At 44.3% G+C, this 8,471-nt stretch overlaps 1 pseudogene; it reads left to right on the top strand.

Annotated features, from left to right (window-relative positions):
* The first annotated feature begins 5,476 nt into the window (after positions 1 to 5,476).
* On the top strand, positions 5,477 to 7,805 carry LOC103585951 (annotated as a pseudogene).
* Positions 7,806 to 8,471: the final 666 nt, after the last annotated feature.

Consider the following 8,471-nt stretch of genomic DNA (forward strand, 5'->3'; position numbering starts at 1 on the left):
GGGGGGGGGGGGGGGGGGGGGGGGGGGGGGGGGGGGGGGGGGGGGGGGGGGGGGGGGGGGGGGGGGGGGGGGGGGGGGGGGGGGGGGGGGGGGTGGGAGGTTCCTTCTCTCTCTCTCCTCCCCAATGAGGTCCAAGGCCAGAGGCTGACCTTCCTCATGGTTGTCAGGGAAAGGAGATTCTCCCGGCTCTTGTCCTCTCCTCCATCCTTGCTACATCTGCTGCTGAGGCCTCTGCTGCTGGTGTATCTCAGGTTGCTTTCTTGGCAGAGTCAAGGTCCAGTAGGCCCCTGATGACTCAGCCTTCCCCTTGACCTCCCTGACTTTGCAAATCCCCCAAGATCTGACTGCCACTTTCCTAAACCCCGTGGCTTGGGCAGCCTTCCCTGGATCCCTCTTCACAGGCCAGTTCACACCTGCAGTGGTGACACCATCACCCCTGCAAACTTAACAGCCTCAGGAAGCTTCTATATTTCTCCCTGGGGCCCAACGGGATTCCTGGGCCCCTTAAACTCCAAGAGCAGGTTACGGGGGACTGGCTTCCTGATCTCTGTGATGGCTTTTTTGATGTGTCAGCTTGGCTAGGCTACAGTCCTGGCTATTCAATCAAACAGTATTTCTGTGAAGGGATTTTGCCGATGAATAATTAGAGTCTCTAATCAGTTGACTTTACATAAGGAGATTATTCTGGATAATCTGGGTGGCATTAACTTAATCATTTGAAAGGCCTTAAACGCAGGGCTAAGGCTTGAGAGAGAGAGAGAGAAATCCCACCTGTGGACCATTGCTTCGGTGAATGTGTATGAAGTTGTATCACACTTGTGGTCTTCCTTCTTAATTGCCCTATTGATTTTGGACCTATCTAACCATCTCTCCCAATCACATAACCAGGTGATTAAGAATTCATTAAGAGTTATTTATGTTAATGTTACTATGTCACCTAACCCAGCTGGAGTTGTCACCCACTGCAACACATCTACCACTGCTCATTTTTTATGGTAATTTGAGAGTTACCACCTCTCACATCCTTTAGCTTTTTAATCCACTGACACTCTGTGAGTTAGACCCTCAATATCTCTTATCTGGATTATAGCAACCATCTCCTAATTAACATCCCTGCATCCATCAAATCCATGGACAATGTGATAATGGCAAACATGTTCAGAGCCTTCGCTATGTGTCAGGAGCTGTTCTAAGCACTTTGCCTTCCTAGGAAGAGCATCCTATTGTCATTGTCACGAGTTCATAGATGAGGACACTGAGTCCAGAGGAGCTCCATGCAGAACAGCCTCTACCACTCCTCTTTGCCAGCCTCCTTGTTTCCCCCCTGCCTCCCTTCTGGTGAGATTCCTACCGGCACAGCTTCAAATCCCAACTCTGCCACTTAGGACCATGAGATCTAGGCAAGATCCTTCAGTTCTGCCTTAGCTTGGTTTGAATATGTCCCCCAAAGTTTATATGTTGGAAACGTCATTGTCATTGTAACAGCATTAAGAGGTGGGGACTTTAAGAGGTGATTAAGTCACGAAGGTTCTCTCCAGAATCATGAGCCAAATAAAGCTCTTTTCTTTATCAATTACCAAGTCGGCTGTATTCTGTCATAGCAGCAGAAATGGATTAAGACAGGCTGCCATAACAAAATGCCATAGACTGGGTGGCTTAAACAACAGAAATTTATTTCTCACAGTTCTGGCGGCTGGGAAATCCAAGATCAAGGTTCCAGCAGAAGTGGTTCTTGGTGAGGGCCCACCTCCTGGCTTGCAGGCTGCCTTCTCACCGTGTGGCCTTTCCTTGGTGCATGTGTGCAGGGAGAGAGAAAAAGCTCTCATGTCTCTTTCTCTTCTAACAAGGGCACTAATCCCATCTTGAGAGCTCCACCCTCCTGGCCTCATCTAAACCCTATTACCTCCCAAAGGCTTTTCCTCCTAATACCATCACATTGGGGGTTAGGGCTTCAACATATGAGTTGGAGGGGGACACAAATGTTCAGTCTGTAACAAGCTTGCTAAGCTTTTTCCTCAGTAAAATGAGGGTAGCAATACTCCCTCCTGGGATTGTTGTAAGGGCTCACTAACCTGGTAGTAGTTGTTGTGGTTGACATTATTGTGAGATAGCACAAGTAAATCATATAGCACCAAGCCTTCCACATAGTAAGTATCCCATAAATGTCAGAATTATCATTACTGGTAGCATTACATCTTCCTAAAGACTGAGCTCAATGTCCACAGCCATGTAGACCATCCCAGGCCACCCCTGAATGATGTGGTGCAGACTTGTCCTGCTATACACAGCACACATCATCACATCTATTTATTTATGTGTCTGTTTCCCAGTACTGCCCATGAACATCTCAAGGTCAGAGGCCAGCGAGATGCCTTGGAATCTCCTGCACCTGGCCTAGTGCCCAGCACCTGACAGGCACCCAGAAAAGGCTTGTTAAATAAATACATGAGCAATTGAAAGAATGGCTGATCTCAGGTGTACTAGTCCATTTCTGTTGCTTATAACAAAATACACGGAACTGGATAATTTTTTAAGAAAATAAAATTTATTGCTTACAGTTTCAGAGGCTGGAAGTCCAAAGTCCAGGGAACACAGCCTGTGAAGTCTTTCCTTGGTGGTGACTTCAGTGATGGCAGCGTATCTTGTTGCCAGACGGCAGAAGCAGAGACAGCCTAACCTCCTCATTCACTCTCCTTTTAAAGTTCCCCACACAGAAAGAGAAATACCACATGTTCTCACTTATTTGTGAGAGCTAAAAATAAATAAATAAATAAGCACACAAACAAATAAAGGGGGGAGGGAAGAAGACACAACAATTCCTTGAACTTTTTAAGACAAGTGAACAGATATGATGTGGTGGGGGAAGGGAAAGAGAAAGGGGAGGAAGAGGAGCGGGTAAAAGGTCATGAAAATCGACTACAATGCATATTGAGAAGTTAAAATATAAAAATAAATAAATAATAATAAAAAATAAAAGACAATAATAATAATAAAATAAAGCCCCCGAAACCACTCCCATGACCACCATTTTTAATCCATTCACTATGGCATGGTCCTAACATCTAATCACCTCTTTAGTTCCCACCTTTCAGTTACCATAATAGGATTTCCCACCCTCTTAACACTGTCACATGGGGTCAAGTTTTGGGAGGACACTCAACTCACAGCATCAAGTGAAACACAGTCTCCAAAGTAAGAGTTCCCTGGTTTACTCAACAGGTTACAATACATACTGGCATGTGTGTTGGAAACAAGAAATCATGTTTGCATCAATTCGCACAGCACTAGGAGTCCGAGTTGCATTCTGGACCTAAACTCAGCACCTGCATCATCATGGTATTGTCAGCAAGTCCCTGTCCCCACCTCTGCTCCCAGTAGTCCCCCAATATCCCATATCTGAAAACCTCCCCTAACTTCCTGGCAAACATTTTCCAATCAACTTCAGATATCATCTGATCTTAATTTCAGAACCCTGACATTTCTTCTACATCATCATTATATCATTCAAAATGACCCCGCATTTAAACATTTCCTGAAACCTCTTTTAAAGCATTAAAGTTAAGCTCAGTAGCATTTATTGGGCAGCAAAGAATGATAAAAATAGAATGACCCTGGGCCAGCCTGTGGCTCACTTGGGAGTGCGGTGCTGATAACACCAAGGCCACGGGTTCAGATCCCTATATAGGGATGGCCGGTTAGCTCACTTGGGAGAGCGTGGTGCTGACAACACCAAGTCAAGGGTTGAGATCCCCTTACCGGTCATCTTTTAAAATAAAATTAAATAAATAAATAAATAAATAAAAGTAGAATGACCCTGAGAATAAGCTCAGAAAATACTACGTAGAAGTAAATAGCATAGTGTAGGGAAATCATAAGAATAAACCAAAGGAGTTAAACAGGTTTCTTTCATATAATACATCTCTCCTGCAAAATGCTTTCAGATACACGATCTCACTGATCTTCAGGACAGTTCAGTTAATATCCTCACTTCTTAGATGAGGAAACTGAAGTTTAGAAAAGTGAAGTGACTTTCTAAGGGCCCAGACTAGCAGGTAATGCTGCCTGCACTTGCACCTGGGTCTCCTGACCCCATGTACTATATAAAGTGCTTCATACATACATCTACATTTTCTTTGGAAAAGGGGGTTTTCCTGAAAACATATTTTACCACATTCTTTTCTGGAGGTGCAATAATTATAAGTTTATCCTTTAATTCTACTTAATACTACATAGAGCAGAGGTAGGGTCAGGGACTTGCCTACCAATGTTTAAATAGCATGATGGTGCAGGCACTCAGTTTAGAATCCTTTAATTCTATTCACCTGTTATAAATTATTGCTCCCTCCCCAGTGAACTGGTAATTGTCTTTTTATAAGGTTTTATGCAGGGAGGAAGGGAAAGCCTAGAAACTTGGCTCTAAGCCAAAGGGCAGCATACTGTCATAAAAGAGAAAAAGAACATAAATTCTGAAATGAGCAAATTAACTAAAAAGAAATGGGTACTTTGATATTCTTTAAGGGTGATGATAAAAATACAGAATGTGTAGAGGGGAACAATTTCTTGGAAACTATACAAATTAAATAGAAGTCAGAAATGAATGACAACTGGTAAAAACTACAAAGAAGAATATAGAAACAGAAAGAATTTATCCTACACAGTGACTCGCACAGGTTTTATTTTGCTTCTTTGTTTTGATTCATTGTGGCATTGTAGTGGATTGAATTATGTCCCCCCAAAACTCAACGAAGCTTGAATTGTGTCCCCCAAGTTTTATGCATTAGAAACTTAGCCCCTCTTGGGCCGGCCCAGTGGCGCACTGCTACAGTGTGCCGCTTGGGAGCGCGGCAGCGCTCCTACCGAGGGTTCGGATCCCACATACAGACCGGTTCCCGCTCACTGGCTGAGCGAGGTGCAGGCGCGACGCCGAGGGTTGCGATCCCGTTGCCGGTCCCGGTCCGGTACGGGCGCGACACTGAGGGTTGTGATCCGTTGCCGGACATGAAAAAAGACAAAAAGGAAAAAAAAGAAAGAAACTTAGCCCCTCTTAACTGTGATTGTTAAGAGGGTCGGAAATCCTATTATGGTAATTGAAAGGTGAAGCCTTAAAGAGGTGATTGTATTGTAGGACCATGCAGTAGTGAATGGATTAAAAACGGTGGTTGGAGGCGTGATGCTGAGGGCTTTAAAAGAAGAGGAGAGTCTGTCTTTCTCTTGCTGTCTCTGCTCTCTCTGCTTCCACCATCTTGCAATGTGAGACCCCTGGGTCACTGTCACCATCACTAGATGGACTTTGGCCTTCCCAGCCTCAGAAACTGTAAGCAATAAATTTCATTTCTTTATAATTACCCAGTTCTGAGTATTTTGTTATAAGCAACAAAAATGGACTAATACAGGCATTATTTGTACCGACCCCTCCCTTAGGCCCAGGCAAGAGGGTCTGGCACTTTAGAGGACCCCGTCCCCATGCACAAGCAACATGCAGACCCTGACCAAAGGCTTCCCTATTCTGTATCTTGAGAGCAAAGGGTGACTGCACTTACATTACAGAAAGGTTTGTGGGGTGTGCCACTGCCGGCACCAAAGCTGATCCAGCTTCTGTGTTTAGGGATGACTAGAGTGATGAAAGCACTTGCCTACGATCTTCTGTCACTCAAAACTTTTCTCTCATAGCCTATGCTCCTGAGGGGAAAAAAAAAATCAAAAGAAACTTTTCTCTCATAGATTCTTCCAGTAGTGCTGTGTCTATTTTTTTTTTTTTTTTTTTTTTTTTTTTTTGCCTCTTTTCCTGTTCTAGTTTTGGTTCCAGAAATTGGTTCAGGAATTCCTGTGGCTGCAGGAATTACTCACAAATTAGAAATTGGCACAGTATTCCCAACAGTTGCAAATGACAGCTGAGAAATAGTTTGCTGTAGTAAATAGCTCATAGTATTCTTAAATTAGTGTACATGTACATCTGGACGTAACGTGCATAAAGTGGTTCTTTCAAGATGGACACTGAATGCTAGGATTGCGAAAAGTTGAATTTTTATAAAGTTATTAATTGAATTTAATTACATCTGTAAAATTTTAATTATTTTATTTTAAAATAATTTTGATTGACAAATTTGACATTCATTAATAATTACTTGTATTTTGCTTTAGAATAGTAATGTTAATGTTTTAGAAGAAAATAGTTTTTAAATGCATGAAATTTATTTTAGCTTTTTTTATTTTTTACATAACTGAACTCACATTTTTAATGACAATACAGTCAATCGTCATTGTTCACGAATTCCATATTTGCAAATTCATCTCCTTGCTAAAATTTATTTATAACCCCAAAAGTAATACTTTTGGTGCTTTCAAGATCATTTGCAGACGTGCACAGAGTAGCAAAAAATTAGAGATGCCCACATGCCTGTTCCCAGCTGAGGTCAAACAAGGCGACCACGCTCTGTCTTCTTGCTTCAGCTCGCATAGTGTAAACAGCATCCTTTTGGACTAAATATGCCCCATTTTTCACATTATCTGCTTTTCGTTGGTGATTTCGGTGTTTAAAACGACTCTCAGGAGACGGGAGGCGCCGGACCGTTGAAGCGGCCCCCCTGTCGCCCCCAGCCGCCCTATCCCGACCTCGCTGCTCCCCCGGGCACTCAGGCGGCCTCCGGAGCAGCCCAGCCCGGGAAGGACCAGACAGAGCGCCCCGGCACCGGGGGAGGAGCGGAGGATCGATGCAGTTCTGTTGGGGAAAATGCCAAAATAATTTTCTCATAAGCCTGCTTTGTTCTTGGAGTACTGTCTTGTCCTTGAAACTATATTTGCTTGCTCCACTAGTCTGGCTCTTGATCACTGCTTGCATCTTTGGCTTCTGCAAACTCACTTGTCTGCACAGCCCACATATGCTAGCACAGTGAATGCTGAGAAAAGAGAAGAAAAAAAAAATGTAAAAAGCCCTGGAAGAGTCCGCTTATAAAAACCTTGTGAGACCTGAGCTGAGGGTCCAGATTTTCGGGCATTAGCCCGTCCACCCCACGTAATAAATAGCCGGCTCTCCAACCCTCCGAGGGAGGCCGCTTCCACAACAGTTCAGCAATTGGTTTCAGAGTTTCAGGACCCATCGGGCGGGCCCCAATCAATGGCCGCTACCAATCCACTTGCCGCCGTCGAGCTCCTGCACCCGCGTCGTTCCCGCCCTCGCGGGCAGCGTCCTGCAGCGGCTCTGACGAGTGCTGTGCACAGGTCACTGCACCGGGCTACGGGACGGGCCTCTGCGCCCTCTTCCTCGTTTCCACAGTATTTCATATTGCACTTAAGGAGCATTGTTTTCGGATGTGTGCTAGGAGGGTTATCTAACTCATTGCTACTTCTAACGCTCCGTGCTTAAATCTCCGTGAACTTGGACCCCTGGGATCTCCTATGCACTGGTTTATCTGGCTCATAGCAGCTGGAGAACCATTTACATATTTCTCCACTCTGAAAAGTAGAAGGTGGTTGAGCTCTTTTTCTATCTCACAATAGGATTTTCTCCAGCCGTGATAGTGACATTCTTGAATAACATCGACGGACTTCCCGAACTTGCCTGGGGGGACTTAATTTATTGCTTGGGAGTTGTGATCCTCAAGAGTGCTGGCATGGTTCCACTTGCCTTTGCCATCTGGCACCTGTTTGTAGCCACGGCAGCTGCAATGCTTTACTGCGCCATTTGGAAATACCTTTACCAGAGTCCTAGTACTTTATGTGACATTTATGACCGATCTGTGCTAGGTCTCCAAGCCAGTATTATTTCACTTACGGCACTTGGGAGTGGGATCAGAGCTGAAAATTAAACAAGGAGAAAAAGAAAAGAAGACAACTGCACCGACTTTATAACTTTTTGATAACTTTTCAATATAATTACCGCGGAAGTATAAAAGCTGTGTTCTGGAATTTTCCCCCTCGCAGAAAATAAATAAGGTAGTGAAGTAATTATTCATTCCATTCCACTATCATGAAGGACTCCGGATAGACTTGGCCAACTGTTGTTTACAAACCAAAATTTTATATTTTAATTGTACAGATTTTACTACATGGTTTTTCCAAATTACTAAGTCAGGTTGTAAATGTCAGTGCAATAACAAAGCTTCCTTTTTAAGAAAAAAATTGTTTCTATCACTTTTCCATTCACTGTGTAAAGAATCCTCGACAGAACTTACACTACTTTTTAACCATGTTTCATCTTGAAATAACATGGTTATTTTTTAAATAGAAACTAGTTTTTGTTAATTTTTTTAAAAATATTTCATTGAGGGGCCGGCCCGGTGGCGCACTGGATAGTGCGCCGCTTGGGAAGCGCGGTGGCGCTCCCGCCCGAGGGTTCGGATCCCACATGCAGACCGGTTCCCGCTCACTGGCTGAGCGAGGCGCGGGAGCAGCACCGAGGGTTGCGATCCCGTTGCCGCTCCCCGGTCCGGTGCGGGGGCAACACTGAGGGTTGCGATCCGTTGCCGGACACG

This window comes from Galeopterus variegatus, unplaced genomic scaffold (genome assembly GCF_000696425.1).
Source record: "Galeopterus variegatus unplaced genomic scaffold, G_variegatus-3.0.2 Scaffold289, whole genome shotgun sequence".
In the NCBI taxonomy this organism is placed as follows: domain Eukaryota; kingdom Metazoa; phylum Chordata; class Mammalia; order Dermoptera; family Cynocephalidae; genus Galeopterus; species Galeopterus variegatus.